Here is a 26,030-nt window from a genome sequence, read left to right on the forward strand (position 1 = left end):
TTAATCATTAAATTATTTTTTGACAACTATGGAAAATAAAATAATCTTTGACATTGATTTATTTTTCACTTGAGACATAGAATGTGGTCAACAAGAATCCATGAACTAATGTGATTGAGTTCATCAAGTTAGATTTATAAGAATCAATTAGGATACGATCAATCCGAATCAAAACCATATATGCTTTATCATGCTTGTTTAATTAATTGCTTTGCCATGTATGATATATCTTGAAAAATTGTTTGGTGGGTTATCATGGGCTTTCATTTATTGTATATAAGTTATCTAATATGATTATGATAGTTTTTAATAAATGAGTTGAACGGATCGGAGAGGTTTTGTCACCGCCGATAAGAGGCTAAGCTTGGGGATTAATAAAAGACTATGTCTTCCCTCCTCGCTGGAAGCTTTTTCTGTGAAGGAAGGCTATTAGGATAACCAAGACTAGATGTCACGATACTCATAATCATTAAACTATATCGAAACTTAATTGTTTTTAAGTGTAGCTTAGAAACATTCGAGTTTTTAATATGATTAGATAATTCGAGTGGATCACCCAGATGAAAGTGCATGCTAGGAGATAAAATAATAATAATAATAATAATAATAATAATAATAATAATAATAATAATAATAATAATAATAATAATAATAATAATAATAATAATAATAATAATAATAATAATGAAAGTATATTGAGTCGTAGACCTCCAACATTGGCACAACACCGTGAGGATGAAAGATCCTTGCTTGATCGGCGGTCATTTAGACATGGTAATCTGCTCTTAAGGACAAGCTTTTCTGATTCCAATAACAAGGTTGTGTCTCTAGCGATAGGTGGCAGAGTTAAGTTCAGCGTGTACTGGCTAAGTCAGTGCGTTCGAGTGATACTCTTTCTACTAAAATAATGGGTTGACTCACGCGTGAATCCAACCAGTGGTTGCTCATGTGGTCAAAGATTCCTAATTAATTGGTAGTTAATGAACATAGTTATGATGTATCATGAACCACGATTGTTCAGTAATCTGAGATGGTTCTCGATTTTCACTAAGTGCACTTCGTTACGCCACCATAGTGGGACGGACTGTGGCTATTGGTGGATTACCGTGGACTATAAAATCTGGGTTATTTTCTTTAGTATTTTACCTCGTGCTTTGTTGCATTGTGTTTTTATTTTCCTAAATCTAATTAATAGCTTGTTTCTTTTCATATTGCTAATATATATGTGCTTTTATATTTTAGTAATCATGTCGAACCCTATTATGGTCCTGTTGTCGAAAGACGTCCTGACTGGTGAGAACTTTCCGAAATGGAAGTCTAACCTGAATATTGTGCTAGTGAGTGAAAGCGTTCGCTTTATCCTCACTGAAGAGAGACCTTCTTTTTCCGACATCAAATTCATCCCGCTCACAGAAGGATGATTTTTACCGGTGAACTGTGGCAAACAACAAAGCCATAGCCTACATGCTTGCAAGCATATGTGATGCGTTGCAAACAAAGTTGGAAGGTAAGGAGACTGATGTGGAGATCCTTGACTCGCGCAGGAAATTTTTGGGATGCAGAGCGAGCAAGCTCGTATTGAACTCACCCGTACGTGCACAAGCACTAGGATGATTGTGGGAACTCCTGTGAGGGATCATGTCATGAAGATGACTAATTACTTCACAGAAGCGGAACTGCATGGGGCTTTGATGGATGAGGTCACTCAGGTGGGAATTATCGTGAATTCCCTTTCGAGTGACTTCATACAGTTCACGTCGAACTATATCATGAATAAGTTGACGTATGGACTGCCTCAACTATTGAATGAGTTACAGACTTTCGAGTCTATCACTCGTCAATGAAAGAACAAAGGATCAGCTATGTATGCTGACAAAAGTTCTTTGCCGAAATCCAAGAAGAGCATGTCTTCTGGAGTTGGGTCATTAAAGGGATGTCCTAGTACTTCGAAGGGGAAAGCTCCCGCTAACAAAGAAAGGATAAACTTTAAGAGAAGTGGAAAAGGAAAAGAGAAGAAGCGTAGAATGGTGGGCAAATGCCACCACTGTAACACTGAAGACTATTGGAAAAGGAATTGTCCTTTGTACATAGCCGAGCTTGAAAAGAACAAGAAGAATGCTAGTAATGTACTGAAAAATTATGATATCCTAATATTGTTTTTGAAGATAATTATTCATGAGCATATTTCTATTCTTGTTGCAGAATAGATCTAGAGGAACACGATGGTGTTGATGAGCTTGCTGAGCAATGTCGGATTCAAGCCCGAATTATTGAGAAGCTCATCCTCCAGCTCAAGATCTAAAATTTCCCGCTAGTTTTATTACTTTCACTTTTGGATTTATTTTTGAACATAAAAGTTGTGTCACAAATAATCCGAGGTTTTCTGGATTGTAGTCTTTTATGACTATTCCAGATAGGATGAATCTTTTCTTTCTTTATGTTTTATTACATTATTTTATGAACATATGAATGTGTCATTAAATATTTCTCTACTCATTTATGAATTGCCTTATATTACCTTTATGATATTTGAATATGCATAAATGCTTAAGCCTTAATTAAATATAGAATATGAAGGACCGTGTTTCCATTCATTAACTATATAGGTGCAAAATATTATATTATTCGAGTTAATAATCTCTGTTAGAATTTTAACTAGCTTTTATTGCTTTATTAAAATTGCTATTATAAATGTGTTTTATGAAATAATAAGAACTATTTAGAACTCTGGTAGTGTCTAACACTAGGACAAAAATCGTCATCCGGTGCGACGTATGTCGCACCAGATACGTAAAATGTCGCACCTAAAAGTTTATTAGGTGCGACTAAGTCGCACCTAAAGGCCCGTCGCTAAAGGCATTAGGTGCGACATGTCGCACCTATTAATCATACCTTTAGGTGCGACATGTCACACTAAATGCTCAACCTATTTTCATGCCAAATTTAATGAAATTGGCGGGTAAACTCATATCGGGTGTGACATTGTCGCACCTAATAACGTTCCCGCCATTATATTCGGTGTGACATTGTCGCACCGAATATGTTATTTTAATTAAAAAAATTACAAAATTAGAAAATTAAATCAAAATTCATTTAGAATTAAACAAAAATTAATTAACAAAATTCTAAATTAATTAGAAATAATATTATGAAAATAGAATTCTTAATTAAAAATACAAATTCATTCTAAAAAAGCGAAAAAATTAATTCCTAATTTTTTTCCTATAAAACTTATCGATAGTAGAATTCCCTCTACCAAATAAGTTGCCATAACTTCGGGAACCGCTTCCGCATCCTCGTCCACTGCTTCCAGACGCGCTGCCGCTTGTTCCGCCGCTTCCATAAGGACGGTCTGGCAATAAATCCATAGAAGAAGGCGTAGAACCCATAGTGGAACCTGGCGTCTGCTGATCAGTCCCACCTGGTTGCGGTGCAGGCGGAGGTTGGGGAGTCATGGGAGGCTGGTTGTGTATCTGGGTGAGGAAGGGGATCTGTTGCCGCATCTCATGCAGCTCGGCTTGTTGGGCACCCATTTGAGCTCGCATCTCGGCAACCAATGGATCGGTCTGAGATGACGAACTTGACGAGCCTCTATCTAGCGTTTGGGCAACACCCAGAGATGACCTTGGGATCGAAGGCCCTAAACCGACTTCCCAGTTTCTGCGTACTACCAAAACGTTGCGCATAGCGTACATCTCTGCATCTTCTTGGGAGATCACGGTGTTTTGCTCCGCCGCTTGCCGCAAAATATCTATCGTTTGGGCGGTGATTTGATCCTTAAAAAAAACCACAAAAAACTTATCAGATAAGAATAATTTAAGGAATTAAATATAGTAAATAAAACAAATAACTTACGAATTGCGACTTTGCGAAGTCCGTCGTCCACGATCCCTTAGCGTCATGGTGTTTTTTTTACCATATCGCTAAAGCCGAGCCTATACTCCCATCTTCCATTCTCTGTAATTTTTCAACATTAAAATATGAATCACATATATATTGCATATTAATATTAAGCCACTTACGTTCCTCGAGCGATGACAAAAAAAACTAAGTGACCCTTGTCTCACCTTCATCTTATTCTTCTTCGAATTTTCCCGGTTGCGGAGAGACTTTGCTTGCGAGACATAAATTCGTTAAGTTAAATATTAAGAAATTCAAATAACAATCGGAAGTTCTGTTGTCAATGGTGCCCACAAGAAGAGTTGTAGTCTTTATTTTGTACATTTGATGTAATAAAGTCTCATGAAGACTCTTGCTTGTAATTGCCTATCTATTCATTAATAAAGTTGAAACGTTCATTCATTCTTTCTTTGTTTGAAGCTTTATGATAAAACCTTAGTCTTTTAGTCCATAAACAAACTTAACAACTTACGAAGAGACAAATGTAGATTTGCATGAACAAACTCTTCGTAGTTTGCTTAAAACGATATATTCGCAATCTTAGGGTCAAAGGACTATTGACCTCAGTATGATTGTTAGAAGAATCTATGATGTCTGGTTATGAGGCATTGAGAGTTGGGGATTCTATAGTTCTTCTAGGTATCTTCCGAAGGTACTGAATTGACCAGTGCACTTCTAGAGACAAGATAAGAACAAACCATTTAACCTCTTATGTCTCGAAGTCACTATGTATGAATTGCATCATGCTTACCTTAATCCTGAAATGAGACATGCCATTTCACACCTTAGTATTCTCATTTGAGAAAGTCAAAGTTCGGACTCACTATGTGATTCCGAACAAGGCCTATTGGTGAAGTACTAAGTTGTGAGTCTGTCATGAGTAACTTTGTGAAGTTCTCATAGATATGGAATTCATGTACAAGATTGCTGAAATGCAATGTATGTCACCTCATGCTTTGTTCCTTGGAGTGTGAATAAATGAACTGGCCAGTGTCCAAATTGAGTCCTGACTCTTTTGGATGAAACAATGTGACTTGTTAGCTCCTTGTCAATACATTGTTTCTAACTTATTCACAAGCGACAAAGGAGTTGAGGAAATAACAGCTACAAGGGTAAAATGGTAATTTAGTAAATCCCGACTAGCTGATGACATTCATGAAGGGTAAACATAGATAATATTCAGTGGATCCGCTCATTATAATTAGGTCGAATTCTTGAGTAGAAAACAAATTCATTAGAACCGAGAGATTTTCAGTGTCAGCTCTTTAGTGGAGTCAGTTGGCATTAAGCTAAACTTGAAAAAGGTTTGTGAACTTTTGAGTCCAAGTGTTTAGCTCAAGCTTTGTTCATTTGGGTCCATGAGGTCACTGTCACGAATCACATCGATAGGAATAGTTAAACTGGAAGCTAAGTCAAAACAAGAACGAAAATAGTCAAAAGGGTATTTTTGTCTTTTGAGACATATGATGAAATGAATGTCAATAAATTTTTTTGACAAGTTCATTTGATGACTTAATGTCACTCGGCCATAACTTGATTATTGGGCCTTGTGAATTAATTTCATTTCATAAGAATTTTATTGAAAATTCTTAATGGGCTTTTTTCATGTTGTCATGAACAAATGAAGAAGCTTCTAGAAGCTCCTTCTAGAAGCCTTGTGTTGGCCGAGTGTCTCAAAGGGAAAAAGAGGAAATTGCTCATGAATATGTGATATTCTATAGAAGAGGAAACTACCTTATTGAAGGTGAGACCTCTCCTATAAATAGGAGCCTCATTTCCTCACATTTCATTCCATCCAAGTTTAAGAGATTTGAGAGACTCTCTCTCTAGAACTTGGCCAAAATCCTCTCTCTCTCTAGTTTATTTTCGATTTTTTCTTGTCTTGGCACCTAGGTCCTCACTCGACCTAGTGTTTAGCTCTGCGACTTCGAGACTCGTTCTTAAGTCGTAGCGTTTAAAAGTGCCCACTCACTGATTCCTTCTTTTCGAGTGATTTAGTGATAGAAACTTTCGTGGTTGCTCGAGGTGCCGAGGAAAGAAAGAGAGACGTGCTGCGAAGGGAGACGATTGTTGCGAACTTTCCAAAAGCTTCTTCAAAGTTCAAGCTTCAAGAAAGGTTAGTAAACTCTTAGCTCATATTGATTTTTAATTACATGTACTTGCTTCTTTGTCTAGGTTAGTAAAAACTGTTTTTACTTGAAAAGAAATTTTTTAAAATTCCGCCGCTTCCCGAAGCGTTTAATCTTTTTCTTAAACCCTAGATCAATTCCAACAAGTTCAACTCATACCTTATGTTCCGACGAGTCGAACGTCTCTATTGCTTTCAACCAGGCTTCCTGATTATATCCTTCGGGAGTTTCGTTTTTAGCGAGATCATTACTCCCGCAAAATGTCTTGAAGAAGAGTTGCGACAACCTTGACTTCTGGCCACGGTGCATCTTCTTTGCATCACGAATGATAGCCATATCAATCTCGTTACGAATAGGATCTGCATGCACAAGCTCGCCAGTGTCGGGATGAGCGTAAATGAAGCGGTACTCGTTATGAATCGAGTTCATAAGAGCCGCCACACTCTGCGCAGGCACATGATTCCAGTCTGGGAGGTCGATTGGAATGGTACTCTTGATCAGGTTTCCTAATCGGTTTTGGAATGTCCCGATCAACGGATTTTTCTCCCCGACGTCTTGTTAGAACGCCTGATGTGTCTGATCGTAGCGAACTATGTTCGCTGCAGGGGTCCCAACACCAGCTCTCGCAGAAACGAGGCCAATCGTTGGTCCCCGCTTCTTCCTCGGCATCTGCGGGGGATCACGCTCTCCTCCTGATGGGTCCTGATCACCCGAAGTAGACATCCTGCAAAATGAATTGTAGTTAGTATTTACTATTTAATTAGTATTCGACGACTGTCGTTGTTATTACATGATGTTAGTCATTCATCGTCGTCACTCGATGTAATGTTAGTGTCGACATCAACATCGTCTCCCTCAAAAACGGCGCATGCTTCATCTTCTTCATCCACTTCTTCATCATCTTCAACAACAGTAACAAGCTCGGCCATCTTCAACCAAGGTGGCAAGTTGTACACAGTTAGTACCACGGGCCACATAGTGTACAATAGACTCATTTCCCCAAACGGGTTGAACCCATCAGAAGCTTGTCCTAGACGTACGTTACAAGGCTCATAAGCAAAATCTGGGTATCTCTCGTCTAGATTCTTCCATGTTGAACCATCCACAGGATGTCGCAAAATGCCTTCTTCTTTGATGTGATCTCGTTCGTGCCACTGCATCTCAAGCGACGTGTGTCGAGAAGCGTACAATCGCTTCAATCGATCTTTCAAAGGAAAGTATCGTAATATCTTTTGTGATACATTCTTCCCGGTTGGTTTCCATCTGCTCTCATTGCAAATTGGGCACACTTCAGCTTTCTCGAGATCTTTTCGAAATAACACACAATCGTTGATGCACGCGTCGATCATATCATATCCCATGCCGAAACGCTTCAGCTTCGCATTTACCTCGTAGTGTTTTTCCGAAATTCGGTTACTAATTGGATGAGACTTCCTCAAGAGCTGCAACAATTCTGTAAACGACTTGTTCGTCCAATGGTTCGTGACTTTGATGTGCATCAACGAAACCAAGAACGACAAAGACGAAAACTCTTTGCATCCAGGGTACAATTCTTCTTCCAACTCAGCGAACAAATCTTCCACTTGCTCATCTGCACGCACTTCACTCGGAGTCGGATCCGTAAAATCGTCGAAGTCCTCGTGATCCATTATATCATGGAGAGCATCGTGCAATCCACCGACTCCTCTTTGGTTAGTCTCGCTGGCATCTTCTACCATTCGACGTTCGCCGTGATGATACCATTCGGTGTATCCCGAGGTAAACCCCTTGTTCAAAAGGTGATTCTTTACGACCCCGATGTCCAGCCATCTCACGTTATTGCAAGACTTACAAGGACAACGATAATGACCGTTTTCGTTCGGGAGTTTGCTTGCAAGGCGGATAAACTCGCTAACCCCCGTTTTATATTGCAAACTCAACCGATTGTTCTCGGTAATCTAATCTCTACTTGGATTTGACATTCTGCTGAATGAGACGGGAAATTGAGAGATAAAAATGAATCGTTATAATTCATTTTGTAAGAGTGAATTATTAGGAAATTGAGAGGTAAAATTGAGAGTGAATCGTTAATATTTGAAATTTAGAGTGAATTGTTATGAAATTGAGAGTGAATCGTTAATACAAATTCACTTCACTGATGATTTCATTAATGAGTTAACCAATTTCGAGAAATTAGTTAATTCGTTAAAATATATTGTCGAAAGAGTTATTTTTTTGACAAATACGTTTTATTCTACCAAAAATTCGGCAGAGTTTCCCCTATAATATTGACTAACCAAAATCTACAATTTAAAAAAAAAACACATATATAACCAACCAGGACTATCTATTAACATACTAAATAATAAACCGAGCCTCCGTAGCTCGGTTGCAATAAATTTTCAATAAGTTTTAATCAAATTTAACATCTTACTAATTCAACAAATTGCAATCAAATTAAACAAAATATGTTACAATTACATTAAATTACACTAAACATGTTACTAATTAATTTAATATATTACTTTTAACTTAATTAATCTAATCTAACATATTACATATTATTAAAAGTAATCAACTTAATTAATCTAATCTAAGATATTACATATTAATAAAAGTAATAAACTTAATTAATCTAATCTAACATATTACATATTATTAAAATAACTAACGTTTTGCGAGGCGACAACGAGGCAACGAGCTACGGCGGAGGGCTGCGAGTGACCAAGCTGTGGCGCGGTCGGGCACGGGCTGCGGCAAGTCGGTGTCGATGAGCGAGATGTTCACGGGCGGCGAGCGGGGTTGGTCGTTGGGAGCGGGACGAACCTGCAGAGAGACAGAGTGAGATGGGGATAAAGGTGAGAGAGAGAGAGAGACGTACCGGGGAGGCGGGGCTGGACGCGAGGCAGCGGGGTGGCGGGGCGGTGGGGCAGCGGGCGGCGAGGCGGTGGGGCAGTGGCGCTGGTGGCAGGGCGGTGGGGCAGCGGGCTGGTCACGGCGTCGGAGTGGGCGTCGGGGGCGGCGGGGCGGGACAAACTGGTCGAAGATGGAGAGAGGGCTAAGAGAGAGAGAGAGAGAGAGAGAGAGAGAGAGAGAGAGAGAGAGAGAGAGAGAGAGAGAAAGAGACGTACCTTTGAGGAGGACGGCGAGGTTGGACGCAGCGGGCAAAGGAAGGACAACGGGCGGTGGGGTAGCGAGGTGTCGGAGACGCAGCTTCGGCAAAGGAGCAAAACTTAAAGAAAATTTCGGGCGAGGAAGAAGAAGAAGGCGTTTGGGGTTTTTAAACCCCTAAAACTATTAGGTGCGACGATGTCGCACCAACTGTCGCACGGGATATGAAATCCCAAACCCGAAAAATTTCAGGGGAATATGCCTGGCAACTTTAAATTTGAAAACTATTAGGTGCGACACTTGTCGCACCTAAAAGTAATAGGTGCGACAAAAACAGATCAGGTGCGATAATGTCGCACCTAATACCACTAAACATTAGCGAAATTTTTAGTCATCTGGCGGAGTATCCTGTGCGACATGTCGCACCTAATACCCTTCCGCACCAAAAATGTGAATTTGTAGTAGTGTAAATAATTATCTCATATCGAGAAATGATTTGTGTGATTAAGAAATAATAAGATAACACAACTTTAAAGTTAGTGGTGATGATGCATTGATTGAGTGGGAGGATCTTTATAAGAACCTAGACATTCTAGTTCAATAACTAAGTGGGAGCTTCCTTAAATGGAATCTAGTCACTAGAATTGATTAAGTGGGAGGATCCTTTATTGGATCCTAGTCACAAGAATCATATTATTGAGTGGGAGCATCCTTTAAAGGATTCTAGCTACGATTTTTCATTGAATTTAATGGGAGCATCTTTATAAGAATCTTGCCATTATTGAACAATATAATGAAAGCAATGTCCTTCAATGGACTGTTACCATCATTTATGATGGAATCCTTTAATATGGATTAATATTGCTATCATGACAATAATATGAATGGAAGTGTAATTAATTATTGACTTGCCATAAATAATCAATTAATAAGTGGGAGCATATCTTTAATTAGAATCTTACCGCTATTGAACGAATTTAAAATAGGTTAATCATTCACATGATTTTATGCATCATTTATGATGAGATTCTTAAATGAATCTAATAAGCTATTAAATAGTACAATAAATGGAAATATGCATTACTTGCTATTAAGTAGAAAGCATCCATTAATGGATCCTTGTCTTAAATCATCAACAAAATCTTTCATTAAATGAAAGTATTGATCTTTAATAATGAAGAACAAGCTAACTTGTTTTAAGCCAATAAACCTTCATTTAGTAGATCAACCTGTCAAGCTATTAGCTTGAAGGATTTGAGAGATCTATAAATTGAACAATGAATGTGTTTGAACAAGTGGATTGTTACTTAAGGGATTGAGCCTTTGAGAAGAGACATTGGCAACGATGTTGCTCTTCTCTCTGATACCACAAACAAGTTCATTTGGGATCTTATTTAAAATAAGATGAATTGTCCTTTGAAGAACATGTTCTTTTGACTTTGGATCTAAGTAGTTAGATACTACTGAATCTTTAAAAACGAACAAATAATCATGATGACTCTTGGCTTTTTGTTATAATCGATATTCTTGGAATGATCGATATGTGTTATTATTATACACGTGTCATTGAGAAAGTTATTACCGTTGTGTAATAGACTTAATGATGACACGATTGACTGAGCTAAAACAATTTCTGAAACTTGAGGTTTAAAAACGATAAGCTCATTCCATAAATGTCTCAAACGTACTTATTGTGATAAGGTATGAGCTCAAAGTTGAGGCTAAGGAAATTGTCAATTAGTGGACTATAAATTAGCCCTTTTGACAACGTCAAATTTCTGAGAATACTAACGAGTGTTTCAAAACACTGTAATATTCTGGAAATTGTGAGAAACATAATTATTTAATTGTAAATCCTTAAAGTCATGTACATTGAATATGACTTGACCAACAAGGATGCACAATAAATAACTAAGTAATGGAAGAAGTCAATAAAGTTCTTATTGAAACATATTTAATCACACTATGGTTAGTGGTGATGAGATCTGAGCATGCCACGGTGCAAATTGTTGAAGGCACCAATAGATGTACACCAACGAATAGGGTAACTTCGTATCATTAGATATGAAGTCTGGTGTATAGTCTGAAACATGCAAAGTGTTAGAATGTTCTAAAGTAAATTGATTTACTAAGAACAAAATGACTTGACCTTAAGAGGCAAGTCAAGAATACTTGCATGTTAGCATGGACTGTGGATATATATTTGGGATATAAGTCGAATCGACATAACTTGTGGAGTATGATATAATTGAGAATCTCAATCCCGGGTCAAAACTTCTGAAACTATCTTTACGATAGCCATGAATAAATTGGCTCATGGTAACTTATTTTCTCTGGTCAAAGTGGGAGATTGTTAGGAATATTGCCCACTAGAATATGATGATTACTAAATAAGATATGTAGTTACTTTATTAGCATCATATGATTAGTGGATTGAGGTCTGATAACATTCAAAATCAATAACAACTATCATCCATAGTCTCCGTACCAAACTGAATCGCATGCTGGGAATCCGAGATCGGGCGGTGAACTAAAACTTGGTCGATAACTGATATGTGCCTGGAAAGCCTTATCTAAGATCATATATGAGGAACACAAGTAAAGGTTGATCACTTAGTGGTAGCATTCTGCACTTGTGGTAAGTGTAAGACCCGAACAGACCTTGCATGTAGATGTGTTGTTTAAGGACCGTTACAACACACTAACCAGAGTCACAAATGATGGTCACAGTGACGCTTGATCTTAATCCTGAAGTGATCATGGACTTCTAGATGATGTTACCGGCTTCTTTGACTCACCACGTTAAGGGCTAGTTATATGTTGATCAAATAGGTGTCTTGGGAAGTCGGGACTGTTTGCATTAATCTAGGGTTCACTACCAGAAATATGGGATACAACTACAGTTTTTTTTAATTTTTTTAACTCTAGTTTAGCCTTTTAATGGAGTCTTTTAAGACAGACTACGGTCACCCTTTTTTTTGTCGTTATTAGACTCTAGTCGAATATAAAACTATAGTTAATGGAGTAATTTTCACTACAACCAATATAAGAAAGTAGTGGTAATACTAAAAAAATTAAAAATTACCAAAATTTCACCATTTTAGAATGGAGGGAAATTTCCCACTAAAATATGACATATATTCACTACAGTCTAATCTAAAGAAGTAGTAATAACACTAAAAAAAAATTCCAAAAATTAAAAATTTCCCACATTTCATATTGGAGGGAAATTTCTCAATGACAAATTGATTTGGGTGGTAGATGAAAATAAACTAAAATCTACCAAGTATTGAAAATAGACTCTTTCTTTCATCTTCGTGTATCTTTTCATTCTATCTCAGACACCATCTCTCCATTTCTCTATCTGTGCCTAGCTCTTAAATTGCAACAACCACCACGTAAGCCACCACGCAGCACCGCCATCGTTAAACCAAAAGCCCCCAATTTCGCAACAAATGCCTCACAATGCCAAATCATTTTCAACATCTCTGTGCTTTTTTGCAACCCTCTTTTATTTTCTTCATCATCGACATTGTATCTCTCTATGAAATCTATTCGTCCCTTGCCGCTACCACCACCAAACTAACTTCTCCTCATATCTGTTCTTTCTCGGCGCTCCTTGTCTCCGGTCGTCGACTCTTCATCTCAGTTTGGCGCCACGAAGGTAAGTCCCTCGTTCTCATTACTCTCTATCTATCTCAATGTCTATATATATCTCATTTCAACATTCTCTTTATCTTTGTAAGCTCTCTAAAAAAATCCCATTCGACCTAAATCAGTTGTTGTTGATGGTTTCGTACCATGAATCAAAATCTTTGATTTTGGATTTCGAATCACAAACTGAGCTCAGTTGTGCATCCTCTTCTCTGCTCCTCCACAAAAATGGAATACCAATTACCATAAGTCTCTCTGAGCGCTCAATCTTGGTCTACATTTTTTTTATTATTGTGACTGTTTTGCATAGTTAAGAGATAGGCAAGGAATCAATTGATAAATTTGGCAGAATGAGTCCAGGTTTTTCTTATTAATCTGATTTAATGCATATTGCTCAGTAGGTGTTTGATAAAATGCTTTTGTAAGATTTAGGGTTTTATTTCTGACTTTGTTTTGTAGTTGAGAAAATTTTGATTCGAATTTTAATGTTTAAATTGGGGGTTTTGTGGATCCAATTGACTGAAACTGAGATATGCGAAGTGAAAGCCTTAAGATGTTATTTTTATTTCTTTTTTGCAGATATGGTTGGATTCTTGAAGTATTTTTTCTGAGAAGCCAGGACATGATGGAGAGGATAAAAGGGTGCGTTGTGGATCTGGGGGAGCTGAACCATTCAATCCTAAGGTTTTAGAATAATTCTCACATTAATGATTCGTTGTATTGCAATTTCGTGTAGTTGTTGAATTGATAGTAGTGATGTATTGCATTGTCAAACTCTGTTTTTTTTTTATTATGTAATGTTCAGAATTTTGATGCTTCTCGAAGAGATCTCATGGTGATTTGGTGTGGGTTCGTACTCGAAGAATTTGGCGTCGTGAATCAGAGTTTAAGAAGAAGAAAAGTTGTAATATACGAACTTTTGTAACGCTCGAGTTAAGAATTTGAATAAAATAAACGAGTTTATTTTGAATCAAATTCTTGTTGCACATGAGGCGTCCTTAATTTTTAAATATCTTGAAAGAAAAATAATAATAATAAATATATTTAAGGATGATGAAATTTCGGAATAAGGATATTCGAGTAAACTCGATATTATTTTCCGAATAAAATTATTCGGAACACAGTTGGAGATTTGAAATCTCAAGAGTGAAAATAAATTCCGAAGTCCCTTAAATATATTTAAGATGACGAGAATTAATAAGAAATTCTCGGTTATTTTTCAAGATTTATTTTTAAGGACGAGTTTGAGAGGATTTAATTGGAAAGGACTTAAGTGCAACAAAGTGAAGGACGAGAGTGAAAGAAAAAGATTTAAGAGGGGTTATTTCAGGAGATAGGTGGCCCAATGGAGTGCTGCCACGTGACGATCTTATCCTCTTCTTTTCTCCTCTCCCATTCGGCCACGTACCCCCTTTTTTCTCTGTCTTCTTTCCTTTTTCTTCTGCGTTCTTCTCTTCTTCTTCTCCAAGTCTCGCGCGAGCTCCACCTGCAAAGAGTAACAAAGAAAAAAAAATTGATTGACAACAACCACCACCGAGTCTCTCTCTCCGGCCGACCAACCACATCACCACCCTCTCCTCATCTCTTCTCCTCCGTGCTTGCGCTAGACCAGCCGCCCATCTCCGAGTCGCGCGCACACCACCAGCCGAGAGGAGAAGGTCGCCGTGCGTCCTAGGAGCTCCGGCGAGCACCTCCGGCTGGGGAAAAGAGGGTGAGGACGGTCCAAATGGTCCGACTCTTCAAGTGAGGTATGGATTTCTTGGGCTAAAGTGAAGATTTCGAAATCTAGGGTTCATAGCTCAATTTGGGGGTTTTTGATCCGAGCTAAAATCAGTGGAATTGATGGGTTTTATTTGGTTGTTGGACTTGTTTAATGATGTTCCTAGCTCGGATTTGGTGTTTTTGAGTCGATTTTGAATGATTTAAGAATTTTAAGCTCGCTGTGAACAGCCTCTGTAAATTGACGTGGACAGTTCGGTACCAATTTTATTTGGAATTGTTGATATTTTTCCTGGATAATAGACGTTATGAGGTTTCTAAAATGACCAAGAACGTGGAAATCCGTTGAGTATTGAGTGAGTTATGAATTTTTGAAATTGGTGTTTCGAAACTGGAAAAACTTGGAATACCGAATTTCAAACTGATTTTTGTGGGATGCTTTTGAGATAGTTGTCTTAGTCCGAAATTGGCTTGTAATATCTTGTTGGAAAGGTATGGATGTTAGTTTGGTTATGAAATTGGAATCGCTGGATTTAGAGTTGTGTAGCGGAAGTTATGACATGTTCTTTGCCAAGTGTCGATTCTGGAAATATTGTTGCGTCATGATTGGTTTGTTTGATTTGAGAATCGACTTGTTTTTGTTAGCTCGGCTTGAATACATAAATGATTTTGTTGGCCGAGATGGGTTTATGGGCTTGTTGGCTCGTTTTTATTGACATGTTTGAATTTGTGACAAGTTATGTTTGGATTTGAGATTCGTGTTGGGTTGCTTGATTTGTTTGGGTTCGGGTTTTTTGGGTCGAGATGTCGGGTTTTGATTTCGGAAATTTATGTGAGCTTGGAATCATGAAATTGACTAGTTATCGGATTCCGCGAAAGGGATTACAGAATTAGACGGACGAGCGGGAACCAACAGAGTCAAAGGCAACAAAGCAGGAATTTGAAGTTTTGAGGGAAGTGTTATCGATGTTAAAACTCGATTAACTCTTCCTTTGACGTTTCGACAAGTGTCAAGTATTCCGGAGAACGTGAAAAGCAAGACATCGCTGGAAGTTGTCGAACTTTCTGTCGAGCTGTTCCAGGTAAGTGTGGAGACATAAGTCAACTACTTACCAAGGGAATAATCCTGTTTACGTGCATTTACGTGTTAATAATAATAAAGAGTAGGAAAAGCCTTAAAAGACACAAACACCAAAGATTAAGGCTTCGGCCACTCTTTATGGAAAATTTAGTTGGGTTTATACCCATAGGTTCAAATGCTAACTTGAACCAGCCATGTTGCTACTTTGTTGTAGTTAGATCCCTCTGCTAACCATAGAGTTTGGCTAGATCTGAGGTGACAGGAGAGTATGTTGGACTCTCGGATTCGAGCCGAGGGTAGAAGTACCAGGAGTCACGTCCTGAGTCTTCAATCTAAAACACTTAACGAGCATGAAAGGGAAACCATAATTCTTTCGGGATTTATCCTGAGACGCTCTCCTGTTTGTAATTAGTTGTATACTCTATAAGCTAGAGTATCCAAATAATAAATAATGTTGTCGGTGGTACCCACGAGTTCCGACTCGTGTTGAGGACTAAGACGGTCCTCATGGCGCTGAGTACTCCACGGGAGCTGCTGAGAGCACCCCGTTCTTGCAATGGGAAAGGTCGCCCCGGCGAGCCCATTTGCTATGTCATGACGCATGTAGCGCCGGCGCCCAAACGAAGATGGTACCACTAGTGGATCCCAGACAGTCTTAAAACTCTAAGCCACTGATGACTATTGCTCGAAGTCTGATGTTGGCTTCTTGTCATTCCAAGGGTTATAGCAGTGGATGTTGTATAACCTTGTGGAATGGAAAGTGATAGCGTAGAGCGAGGCCCCGCGTTAGGCATGCTCTTGAATCATATGCATCTGCATTCTGCATTTTTATGTGTTTATTTGCACGTCACATGGCATTAGTTGTTTTTCTTTTCCTAAGTTAGACTCCCACTTACTGAGTCAATCGACTCATAGTTTTATGACCCTTGGTAATGTAGATAAGGGAAAAGCTTGTAAGCGGGAAACGAGATCGAAGACCGAGACCGAGCACGTATTGCCTTGACCTATGGGCTATGGGGTTTCTTAACCGGGGGTTAGTCTCTTTTGTTAAAACGTTCCGGAACGTATTTGTATAGGAGTCGCTATAAGACTATAAGTTATAAAAGCGAAAAATTTCCCCGGATTTTCGCAAACTATTTGGATATATAAAAGTATTATGATCTATTGTTAATATGAAAAATATGAGAGTTGATCGGTCGCGGCTCGTGGGCGAGCTATCGCTCGCGGGTCGTGACAGATTTTGTGGTATCAGAGCCCCAGGTTTAGCCGTTTCTGTAGACTTGGGATACGTGTTCTCGGTATAGGTCACGAGTATGCCATGTGATAGTGTTGTACTTAGAGTCGACCTGTCTAGAGATAGGTTTGACATGATGCAGGATGAGTTGCTATGAGTTAGATCTCTCCTCCCCGATGAGATTAATATGTATAACTATGCGGTCACGCAAATTGCTCCGACTGCAAGTACGTTCAGTGTCGTGAGAGGCACCACCACTTAGGGGCCGGTGGATCGGTTTGACTTGTGAGTGGATGAGTGTCGTCTCGACGCTTCACTGCTTCTGTGCGAATATCGCGATGACCCCTCCTTATTGGCCAACGTTGAGTCGATGGACTCGTTTAACCGCTGACGGCAATCAGCCGAGTTTGGGAGATGTTTCAAAAGGTGATACAACACACGTTCGAGGCCAGGGGAGAGGGACAAATGGGAGGAGCAAGCTCACGGATTCTACCAGCTTGGTTTGAATCAGTTGTCCGATATGGAAATCGATTTGTCCAAGAGATTGTGGACCGGTGCCCGATGTGCTCGAGCATAGACGCCAGCGAGGTATCGAGTATTGGGAGCTGTGTGTAGAGCTCCAATATCTGACGTTGGAATCTGATTGTCCATCGTATGTTGTCTTACAATTGCAGACTGAGTTCCTCGTCATGAAGCGATGTGGTATATGAGTACCATACCCCCGATGATTATTTTCCGGTGGTTGTTCCGCATGATGACGAGAGGGTTGAATTTGACGAGGGAGATTTCGAGGAGGATCCCGCTGAGCCTTTGGGTGACCCAGTTACGTAGACGTTTGCTTGTCAACCACGAGAGTGGTTGCTTTGTGTGTGTAACGAGAGAACTAGCATTTTGTGTTTAAGTCTCTCGTTGGACTAGGCCTTGAGAGGCTAGTTCGTATTGGTTATGCATTCTCGTTATGGTTGATTGTGATGCTCAATCATGCCCATCCTCTTATATGTGAAAATAAGAAGGAAGTGAGGTCTAGACGAGGTACGTCTAATAACGAGAATGTTTCAGCTGCGGAGCTCACAGAGATTAGACGCATCCTGACAAGTTTGAGTTGACGCTACTCGATGAGACGAGCATAAGGAGCGTCAAAATCAAGCTATGCTCAATGGATAGAGCCGAATAACCGCACGATTGCGAATGTCTTGACGAGATTGAACGCGACACCCCAGCCAAACCCTGAACCTCCAGCTTAGGACGAACGACGAGAGAAGCCACCACAAGTGCATGTGGATCCTCCGGAAGAATTGAACTTCCAAACACCAGACGTCGTTCCTCCGGTAGGTGAACCAGTGTACGAGAGGTTTCGGAAGCAGAAGCCTCCGACTTTTGATGGCAACGTTGAACCAGCTACGGCTGAGAAATGGCTTAAGAAGATCCAACAGATCTGTAGCTATTGCAGCTGACAGACGCAGAGAAAGTGGCGTGTGCCGTAAACCGGCTGGATGACGAGGCCAGGAGTTGGTGGGAGATAGTGGCGTCATACGAGGATTTTCAAACAATGACGTGGGTACACTTCCTCAATCTGTTTCGTGGAATGTACTTAAGCGAAGCCAATTTATCGAAGAAGGTACGTGAGTTCATGACCTTGAGTCAAGGTTCGATGTTTATCGCTGAGTATATAGCGACGTTCAATTCGTTGGCAAGGTTCGCTCCTTCCTTGGTACCCACATATCAGGCTCGTAAGATGAAGTATATGCACGGGCTTAACGTGAATGTTGTGAAACACGTGGATAGTGGAGATGTTGGGCCCCGCACTTATGCAGACGCCATGCAAAAGGATTTGCGCGTCGCGGGTTGGAATGGCAATGAGTATGCCCCTGCCCCGAAATCAGCTGCCACAACACCTTCGGAGTCCGCTGATGCGAGTCAAGGTAGTTCGCGGAAAAGAGAGAAATTTCAGCAGAGGTGGCAGGATCGGCAACATCAAGGAAGTGGAACGAGGTCCCAACAAAGCTCCAGTAATCGGTTCCAAGCGAGTTCGGGGAACCGTTTACATTAGGTGAACCGGGAAAGGAACCGTGGGAACAACAAACGTTCAGGGTCATCTTCGAAGAAGACCCAATCTGCTGGTGGATCACAACTGTCCCAATACAGTAGATGCGGGGTAACGCACGTAGATGAATGTTTTGCCCGTAATCTGGTGTGCTACCGTTGCGGGAAAGAGGGTCACCTGTCGCGGTTATGCAAAACTCCGGAAGAAAGAATCCCCGCCTCGAAAGAGTAATCGAAGGTTAATGCGAGGGTGTTCTCTATACGTTAAGATGAAGTTCAAGCAGGATTGTCGAATACGGTCGCATGTCAGATTTTCGTAGACTCCTTCTCTGCATATGCATTGATAGATTCAGGAGCTACGCATTAGGAAGTCTGATCAGCTAGGTGGAAATAGGAAGAAGTTTTTGTATCCGTTCTTGATGGCTACACCTTCCGGAGATAGATATCAGTCGATGTACTGGTATGAGAATATGCCGATTCAGGTCCAGGATCGGATATTAAAGGCGAACTTGATCTAACTGGAAATGGTAGACTATGACGTAATCTTCGGTATGGATTGGTTGGACAAACATTATGCGTTTATTGATTGTCGAAAGAAGTCTGTTTCATTTCAGAAACCGGGACTTAAACCATTCCAGTTTCAAGGCTCATCTCGAAAATCGAGTCTTCCGGTCATATCGGTGTTGAGAGCGCTGAAGTTGATGCATCAAAAGTGCGCTGGATATCTTGCGAGTGTGATAGATATCACGAAGGCAGTCAAAAGCCGCAAGACATCCCTGTCGTGAGAGACTTCATCGATGTCTTTCCAGAAGACCTGTCAGGTCTACCTCCTGATTGCGAGGTTGAATTCAATATCGAGCTCATTCCAGGCACATCTCCGATATCGAAAGCTCCGTATCGTATGGCTCCAGCAGAATTGAAAGAACTCAAGACGCAGCTACAAGAGTTGCTTGACAAAGAGTTCATACGACCAAGCCATTCGCCTTGGGGAGCGCTAGTCTTGTTCGTTAAGAAAGCAGATGGTTCTCTACGGCTCTGTATTGACTACCGTGGATTGAACCAAGTGACGATCAAGAACAAGTATCCGTTGCTGCGGATCGACGATCTTTTTGATCAACTGTCAAGGGCGACAGTGTTCTCGAATATTGACTTGCGTTCGGGATACCATCAGCTGAAGGTTCGAGATGAAGACATCCCGAAAACTGCTTTTCGTACTCGATATGGTCATTATGAGTTCTTAGTTATGTCGTTTGGATTGACTAACGCGCCGACATCGTTCATGAACCTGATGAACCGAGTATTTGAGGACTTTCTGGATAAGTTCGTGATCGTGTTCATCGACGACATTCTAATCTACTCGAAAACTAACGAAGAGCATGAGCATCATCTGGAACTAGCGCTAAGCAGGCTGAGGGAAAAGCAACTATACGCCAAGTTTTCGAAGTGTGAATTTTGGCTGGAGCGTGTAGTATTCCTTGGTAATGTTGTCAGTAGCGCTGGTATCATGGTAGATCCTGCTTAAGTGGAAGCCGTGAGGCAGTGGAGTCAGCCAAAGATTGTCACTGAAATAAGGAGTTTCTTGGGTCTTGTTGGCTACTATAGGATGTTTGTGGGTGGATTCTCTAAGTTGGCCATGCCCCTAACTCAGCTAACCCGTAAAGGACAGAAGTTCCTTTGGACCAAGACATGTGAGAAGAGCTTTCAAGAGCTGAAGAACAGGCTGACAATCGCTCCAGTGCTCACAATTCCACAAGGAGTTGATGGATTCGCCATTTACTGCGATGCGTCTAAGCAAGGTTTGGGTGCTGTACTGATGCAACATGGGAAAGTCATCGCATACGCCTCTCGACAGTTGAAAGATTATGAAACTCGGTACCCTACACACGATCTAGAGCTTGCAGCTGTCGTTTTTGCTCTGAAAATTTGGAGACACTATCTGTATGGAGTGCATTGCGACATCTATACGGATCATAAGACGCAGAAATATCTCTTTACTCGGAAAGAGCTTAACATGCGCCAAGGACGTTGGATGGAACTTCTGAATGACTATGACTTTGATTTGGATTATCATCCTGGTAAGGCAAATAAAGTCGCAGATGCGCTTAGCCGCAAATATGTAGCGTCCTTAACAAGTTTGGTTGAAACGTCTCTTCAACTAAAAGACGATGTTCAGCAGCTAGAGCTTCAGCTGATCATTGGAAGATTAGCTGCTCTCAGCGTACGTCCGATGTTGCTGGAACAGATCAAAGATGGTCAGTACGCAGACGAATATCTTCTAGGGAAAATGTTTGAGGCTCAAAATGGTAACGAGGGTGATTTCAAGTTAGATGAGAACGATGTTTTAAGATGTAATGGAAGAGTTTGTGTGCCATCTAACGAGGAAGTCAGAAAGCAGTTGATGGTAGAAGCTCACGGGACACCATATTCGGTACATCCATGTGTGACAAAGATGTATCAAGACTTGAAAATGTATATTGGTGGTCATGAATGAAGAAAGATGTAGCTGAGTTTGTTCAAAAGTGCCTAACTTGTCAACAAGCTAAGGCAGAGTATCAAAAACTAGCTGGACTGCTGCAACCACTTGAGATTCCACAGTGGAAGTGGGAGCATATAACGATGGATTTCGTGTTAGGGTTTCCAAAAACCACAGCTGGTCACGACTCAGTATGGGTCATTGTCGACAGGTTGACCAAATCAGCTCATTTTCTGCCCATCAAGACCACTCACACCATGGATAAACTCGTCGAAATCTACATCAAAGAGATTGTTCGTCTATATGGAGTTCCTAGCTCGATCGTCTCTGACCGTGATGCTCGTTTTACGTCCAAATTTTGGAAGAGTGTACAATAGCGTTTGGGGACGCGACTGAAGTTCAGCACTGCATTTCATCCCCAAACCGACGGCCAAAGTGAACGCACGATCCAAGTGTTAGAAGATATGCTCCGAGCGTGTGTTTTGGAATTCCACGGCTCGTGGAGTCGTTATCTTCCCTTGGTAGAGTTCTCGTACAATAAGAGTTATCAAGAGACGATTGGGATGGCACCCTATGAAGCTCTTTATGGGCGAAAGTGTCGCTCTCCAGTTCATTGGGATGAAGCTGGTAAGAGCGATTTCATCGGGCCTGAATTGCTCGAGAGGACCACCGAAGCGATCAAGAAAATTCAAGCCCGGATGAAGACCGCACAAAGTCGTCAGAAGAGCTACGCAGATAAGCATAGAAGACCTTTAGAGTTTGAGGCAGGAGAGAAAGTCTTTTGAAAAGTTTCCCTGATGCGTGGTGTCATGAGATTCGGGAAGAAAGGAAAGCTCAGCCCGAGATATGTTGGACCTTTTGAGATTCTGGAACGAGTAGGCAAGGAAGCGTATCGCCTAGCCCTACCGCCGTCTATGTCAAATCTTCATGATGTGTTTCACGTATCGATGTTGCGGAAATACTTGTCTGATCCTTCACATGTACTACAAGATCAAAAGGTTGAGATTTCTCCTGACGTCAGATATGAAGAACCAGCCGTTGCAATCTTAGATCGCAAGGAGAAAGTCATGAGGAATAAGACTATACCTCTAGTCAAAGTACTGTGGAAGAAACACTCCGCAGAAGAAGCTACTTGGGAGCTTGAGAGCGAGATGCAAAAGAAATACCCTGCCTTGTTCTAAGTTTCGAGGACGAAACTCTTCTAAGGGGGTAGGGATTGTAATATACGAACTTTTGTAACGCTCGAGTTAAGAATTTGAATAAAATAAACGAGTTTATTTTGAATCAAATTCTTGTTGCACATGAGGCATCCTTAATTTTTAAATATCTTGAAAGAAAAATAATAATAATAAATATATTTAAGGATGATGAAATTTCGGAATAAGGATATTCGAGTAAACTCGATATTATTTTCCGAATAAAATTATTCGGAACACAGTCGGAGATTTGAAATCTCAAGAGTGAAAATAAATTCCGAAGTCCCTTAAATATATTTAAGATGACGAGAATTAATAAGAAATTCTCGGTTATTTTTCAAGATTTATTTTTAAGGACGAGTTTGAGAGGATTTAATTGGAAAGGACTTAAGTGCAACAAAGTGAAGGACGAGAGTGAAAGAAAAAGATTTAAGAGGGGTTATTTCAGGAGATAGGTGGCCCAATGGAGTGCTGCCACGTGACGATCTTATCCTCTTCTTTTCTCCTCTCCCATTCGGCCACGTACCCCCTTTTTTCTCTGTCTTCTTTCCTTTTTCTTCTGCGTTCTTCTCTTCTTCTTCTCCAAGTCTCGCGCGAGCTCCACCTGCAAAGAGTAACAAAGAAAAAAAAATTGATTGACAACAACCACCACCGAGTCTCTCTCTCCGGCCGACCAACCACATCACCACCCTCTCCTCATCTCTTCTCCTCCGTGCTTGCGCTAGACCAGCCGCCCATCTCCGAGTCGCGCGCACACCACCAGCCGAGAGGAGAAGGTCGCCGTGCGTCCTAGGAACTCCGGCGAGCACCTCCGGCTGGGGAAAAGAGGGTGAGGACGGTCCAAATGGTCCGACTCTTCAAGTGAGGTATGGATTTCTTGGGCTAAAGTGAAGATTTCGAAATCTAGGGTTCATAGCTCAATTTGGGGGTTTTTGATCCGAGCTAAAATCAGTGGAATTGATGGGTTTTATTTGGTTGTTGGACTTGTTTAATGATGTTCCTAGCTCGGATTTGGTGTTTTTGAGTCGATTTTGAATGATTTAAGAATTTTAAGCTCGCTGTGAACAGCCTCTGTAAATTGACGTGGACAGTTCGGTACCAATTTTATTTGGAATTGTTGATATTTTTCCTGGATAATAGACGTTATGAGGTTTCTAAAATGACCAAGAACGTGGAAATCCGTTGAGTATTGAGTGAGTTATGAATTTTTGAAATTGGTGTTTCGAAACTGGAAAAACTTGGAATACCGAATTTCAAACTGATTTTTGTGGGATGCTTTTGAGATAGTTGTCTTAGTCCGAAATTGGCTTGTAATATCTTGTTGGAAAGGTATGGATGTTAGTTTGGTTATGAAATTGGAATCGCTGGATTTAGAGTTGTGTAGCGGAAGTTATGACATGTTCTTTGCCAAGTGTCGATTCTGGAAATATTGTTGCGTCATGATTGGTTTGTTTGATTTGAGAATCGACTTGTTTTTGTTAGCTCGGCTTGAATACATAAATGATTTTGTTGGCCGAGATGGGTTTATGGGCTTGTTGGCTCGTTTTTATTGACATGTTTGAATTTGTGACAAGTTATGTTTGGATTTGAGATTCGTGTTGGGTTGCTTGATTTGTTTGGGTTCGGGTTTTTTGGGTCGAGATGTCGGGTTTTGATTTCGGAAATTTATGTGAGCTTGGAATCATGAAATTGACTAGTTATCGGATTCCGCGAAAGGGATTACAGAATTAGACGGACGAGCGGGAACCAACAGAGTCAAAGGCAACAAAGCAGGAATTTGAAGTTTTGAGGGAAGTGTTATCGATGTTAAAACTCGATTAACTCTTCCTTTGACGTTTCGACAAGTGTCAAGTATTCCGGAGAACGTGAAAAGCAAGACATCGCTGGAAGTTGTCGAACTTTCTGTCGAGCTGTTCCAGGTAAGTGTGGAGACATAAGTCAACTACTTACCAAGGGAATAATCCTGTTTACGTGCATTTACGTGTTAATAATAATAAAGAGTAGGAAAAGCCTTAAAAGACACAAACACCAAAGATTAAGGCTTCGGCCACTCTTTATGGAAAATTTAGTTGGGTTTATACCCATAGGTTCAAATGCTAACTTGAACCAGCCATGTTGCTACTTTGTTGTAGTTAGATCCCTCTGCTAACCATAGAGTTTGGCTAGATCTGAGGTGACAGGAGAGTATGTTGGACTCTCGGATTCGAGCCGAGGGTAGAAGTACCAGGAGTCACGTCCTGAGTCTTCAATCTAAAACACTTAACGAGCATGAAAGGGAAACCATAATTCTTTCGGGATTTATCCTGAGACGCTCTCCTGTTTGTAATTAGTTGTATACTCTATAAGCTAGAGTATCCAAATAATAAATAATGTTGTCGGTGGTACCCACGAGTTCCGACTCGTGTTGAGGACTAAGACGGTCCTCATGGCGCTGAGTACTCCACGGGAGCTGCTGAGAGCACCCCGTTCTTGCAATGGGAAAGGTCGCCCCGGCGAGCCCATTTGCTATGTCATGACGCATGTAGCGCCGGCGCCCAAACGAAGATGGTACCACTAGTGGATCCCAGACAGTCTTAAAACTCTAAGCCACTGATGACTATTGCTCGAAGTCTGATGTTGGCTTCTTGTCATTCCAAGGGTTATAGCAGTGGATGTTGTATAACCTTGTGGAATGGCAAGTGATAGCGTAGAGCGAGGCCCCGCGTTAGGCATGCTCTTGAATCATATGCATCTGCATTCTGCATTTTTATGTGTTTATTTGCACGTCACATGGCATTAGTTGTTTTTCTTTTCCTAAGTTAGACTCCCACTTACTGAGTCAATCGACTCATAGTTTTATGACCCTTGGTAATATAGATAAGGGAAAAGCTTGTAAGCGGGAAACGAGATCGAAGACCGAGACCGAGCACGTATTGCCTTGACCTATGGGCTATGGGGTTTCTTAACCGGGGGTTAGTCTCTTTTGTTAAAACGTTCCGGAACGTATTTGTATAGGAGTCGCTATAAGACTATAAGTTATAAAAGCGAAAAATTTCCCCGGATGTTCGCAAACTATTTGGATATATAAAAGTATTATGATCTATTGTTAATATGAAAAATATGAGAGTTGATCGGTCGCGGCTCGTGGGCGAGCTATCGCTCGCGGGTCGTGACAAAAGTTGACCCAAGACATAAAGGCAGCTCGCCGGATCTCACAACAAGGCAAGGACCTCTGATTTCTTTTTTCTATGTCTCGAATTTCAGAGTTGGAAATTGGGATTTGAAATCTGAATATAAAACTTGTATTGCTTATTTTGTGACGACTATTGTTTGTTGGAGCTGAAATAATATATATCTTTTATGATGTCGTAGTCTCTGATTTTGGAATTATATACGATGGATTGATTGTTGAGTTTTTCCTTCTCGTGCTCTATTAAAGGTTTCAGGCTTTCCTAGCTGTCCCGAGCCGTTGTCTGCTACCAGAGAGCTGTGACCACTGCCGAACGCTGCACGAGCTCATCGGTAATTTTTC

General features: G+C 40.6%; 2 long non-coding RNA genes across 5 annotated transcripts; both read left to right on the forward strand.

Moving 5' to 3' along the window:
- The first annotated feature begins 14,189 nt into the window (after positions 1-14,189).
- LOC149393585 (uncharacterized) lies at positions 14,190-16,701 on the forward strand. Of its 3 annotated transcripts, none has more exons than XR_016299750.1 (3): positions 14,190-14,521; positions 15,353-15,574; positions 16,512-16,701. It is a non-coding gene; the product is annotated as an uncharacterized LOC149393585 (long non-coding RNA). The 3 variants fall into 3 exon arrangements; XR_016299752.1 differs by having other exon boundaries at positions 14,191-14,521; positions 15,372-15,574; XR_016299751.1 differs by having other exon boundaries at positions 14,191-14,521; positions 15,381-15,574.
- A 5,946-nt stretch (positions 16,702-22,647) lies between these two features.
- Positions 22,648-25,553, forward strand: LOC149393586 (uncharacterized). Of its 2 annotated transcripts, none has more exons than XR_016299754.1 (3): positions 22,648-23,385; positions 24,217-24,438; positions 25,376-25,553. It is a non-coding gene; the product is annotated as an uncharacterized LOC149393586 (long non-coding RNA). The 2 variants fall into 2 exon arrangements; XR_016299753.1 differs by having other exon boundaries at positions 22,649-23,385; positions 24,245-24,438.
- Positions 25,554-26,030: the final 477 nt, after the last annotated feature.

This window comes from Urtica dioica, chromosome 6 (assembly GCF_054948205.1).
Source record: "Urtica dioica subsp. dioica isolate 48M chromosome 6, U.dioica_male_clone48M_v1_H2, whole genome shotgun sequence".
Classification (NCBI taxonomy): Eukaryota; Viridiplantae; Streptophyta; class Magnoliopsida; order Rosales; family Urticaceae; genus Urtica; species Urtica dioica.